The sequence below is a fragment of the Nannospalax galili genome, unplaced genomic scaffold (assembly GCF_000622305.1).
Source record: "Nannospalax galili isolate Female #2095 unplaced genomic scaffold, S.galili_v1.0 scaffold49, whole genome shotgun sequence".
Taxonomy (NCBI): domain Eukaryota; kingdom Metazoa; phylum Chordata; class Mammalia; order Rodentia; family Spalacidae; genus Nannospalax; species Nannospalax galili.
This window is the reverse complement of record NW_008359444.1, coordinates 559,518-562,861: the sequence shown is the minus strand read 5'-3', so window position 1 is coordinate 562,861 and position 3,344 is coordinate 559,518. Positions and strand designations below refer to the sequence as shown.

General features: G+C 38.0%; 1 protein-coding gene across 1 annotated transcript in view; it reads right to left on the bottom strand.

Moving 5' to 3' along the window:
* Jakmip3 (Janus kinase and microtubule interacting protein 3) overlaps positions 1-3,344 on the bottom strand; it is a 99,201-nt gene that overhangs the window by 27,416 nt on the left and 68,441 nt on the right. The gene's annotated exons all lie outside the window — the stretch shown is intronic.

Sequence of the window (3,344 nt, the reverse complement as noted above, 5' to 3'; positions counted from 1 at the left end):
GACACCAGGAGATGAAAGGACCTCCCGCGCTCATGAATTGGAAGAATTAATATTGTGAAAATGACGATGCTACAAAAAGCAATATATAGATTCAATGCAATCCCAATCAAAATCCCTGTGACATACTTCACAGAATTAGAAAAATGCATCCTTAAATTCATATGGAGGCACAAAAGATCCCAGATAGTCAAAGCAACCCTGAGCACAAAGAGCAACACTGGAAGGATTACTATACCAGATCTCAAAGTATACTACAGAGCTATAATTATAAAAGCAGCATGGTACTGGCACAAAAATAGACACATAGATCAATGGAACATCATTGAAGACCCAAACTCAAGTACACACAATTTCAGCCACCTGATATTTGACAAAGGTGCCAAGAACACACAATGGAGGAAAGACAGCACCTTCAACAAATGGTGCTGGCAAAACTGGATCTCCACCTGTATAAGAATGAAAATAGATCCTTATCTTTCACCTTATACAAAAGTCAACTCTAAATGGATCAAGGACCTCAATGTGAAACTGGAAACCCTGAAACTATTAGAAGAAAATTAATGGGTTTCATTATGATGTTTTCACACATACATGTCATTTTGTTCATCCCACTCTCCCACCCCTGTTCTTGCTGATGCTCTTCCTTCCACCAAATAGTTCCCCACCTGCTTTCACGTCACATAGACTACATTATCCCCTCTTTTCCCCTTCCTTTAATATCTCTTTCGACCTTCTCATCATCTTCTTTCTACTTTTATGACCTACACACACATGGGGTAGGGGGAGACAGAGAAGCACAGAATATATAAAAACTCAAAAAACAAAGAAGTGAGAAACCAAATGACCCAATTAAAAAAATGGGATGTTCTATGTGATACACACACAAAATCAACAAATTTTTAAAAATGAATTATATTTGAGGAGGAAACATAAAAATTTACATCATGCTAATTAGTAGAGGTGATAAACATTACCATTGACATCTACCTGATGACTTTATAGACATACACAGGTGCCAAGGATCTGAGTGCAACTGATTATGACTAGTAATAATCAGATATATACAGATGAGGGACGCATGCACCAACATCTCAGTGTTATGAGCAAAAACAGTAAGTCTTTCTATAAGAAACAGTATATTTTAAAATGAAATGGAGATCTTTTTTAAAGGTTAAAAACTCATCCAATTTTATGTCTTACAGGGCTTATACTGAGTTCAGTATTGTATAACTGTATTAATTCAACAGCAAACCTAAAAATTTTATAGTCACTTTTGAAAGAGATGTATCTTTGCTCTGGAAACTGTTAATGAGTATGTTAAAACTGTAATGAAATGCTTCTCCTAAAAAAAATGGGCTAAAGATCTAAACAGAGAGTTCTCAAAGGAAGAAATAAAGCTAGCTAAGAAACACCTCAAAAAGTGTCCAGCATCGTTAGTAATTAGGGAAATGCAAATTAAAACCACCCTAAGGTTTCACCTTACCCCAATCAGACTGGCTAGGATCAAGGGAACAAATAATACCAAATGCTGACCAGGATGTGAAGAAAGGGGAACACTCATTCACTGCTGGTGGGATTTCAAGCTTGTGCCAGAAAAACAAATGACGAATGTTCTCCCTCATATGTGGATCCTAGCACCAAATCCCTTTAAATTCCAGGTCCTTTTAATAAGATGCTGCTGTACAGTAGTCTCTTCTGCATGAAATAACTACCATCACCATGACTTCAGCTAAACATTGTCACAACAGGGCTTGTTGACAGTTGTGCTCATTCATTAAAGGAGGGCCAAGCAGGGTCATTGGACCCTTACCAGAGTATCCAGCCACTCTTCCCAGTCAACTGTAATTTGGCCCTAATCACATATGATGTCCTGGATTTGGGGAGGGCTAAAGTATACAACCTGGGGGAGGCTAGGAAGAGAAGGCGTGACACATGCTGGGTAAAGGCTTTCCAGTGCGCATACCCTCAGTTCATATATACACCTCAGCAACCCCTCAGTTATCTCAGTAAGTAAGCTCAGAAAATTCATTGGTTTCCCAGTAAAACTTTAATCAAACATTAGTTTGACACTAGAACCCTAAAAGGGAATAAGCATTGCTTAGTATCTTTAGGAAAAGAATTCTCACAAGAGATGGAAAATTTGTTAAGGTTATTATGTCTCATAATTATGAAAAAAAGAAAACGAGAATATAAAAGATATTAAAAGGATATGGGAATGGAGATATTTTTCAAAATTGACAGGAAAAATGAGAGTGCCTAAGCAAGGGATGAAGGTCTGTGTAGGTTTGTTATGATATATAAAGGATGAGACAAAAATAATATATACATAATCTTAAAATTTCTATAGTCATAGTTTAGTCAACTAGTTTAAAGAACAAAATATATATCTAGTCAAGATTTATCTGAGAACATTTGATTTTTTACCCAAGCTTTATCTACATAGCACATGGTAATTAAAAGTATCAGACTGGCTGGGCATAGTGGCGCACGCCTTTAATCCTGGCACTTGGGAGGCAGAGGCAGGTGATCTTTCTGAGTTCAAGGTCAGCCTGTTCTACATAATGAGTTCCAGGACAGCTGGGGCCACAGAGAGACCCTGTCTCAAAAAGACAAAAGAAAAAAAAAAGTACCAGACTGATGGAACTAACCTTATTGGATGTTTAACAGCCATACTTTATGGCCTATACTAAGATGGTCAGAGGGACTTAAAGGACAGTTTTTGCCCCTTGCCCTCCAAGGTCGACTAAGTTTCAGGGGACTATGGAACATCTCTCAAAATGTCCTGTAACTGGGGTGAGTCACCTGTCCTCTTGTTCAGGGAGACCATGGAGATCCCACAAGATGGACTTGAACCAGTGTCCAGTCTACAAAGAGGAGAGTCAACTCAGAGGAAACATCTCATTCATGCTTCACTCATGCTTCCATGTGAAGCCAGACATGGTCGAGCAGGACCTTTGACTTATCTTCACATAGATGGAATTGGTAAAAGAAAGGAGCCAGGAGCTCCTCCCAAGCCTATGTGACTCCTGAGGAACAGATCCTCAAATTACCTTAAGTGTAAAAATAAATTGATTTATTTGGGCCAGCTGTATGGTCTTAAATACCCAAAAGGAAAGTAAACCAAAGAGTAAAGTCATCAGCATATTTCTTTAAGAGTTCAAGGGATCACGCTTTTCAGACATTAGTCTTAAGTCCATATAAAAAGTTATTTAGATAATTTTCTCTCATTATTCTGAATCAGAAAGTGCTGCTCAGATACAAGACTTCAAATCTTGGTCTACAATACTACAGTGCCCACCTGTAGCTAAGGGAGACAACCAGCTATTGTTCTAAAATGATAAATA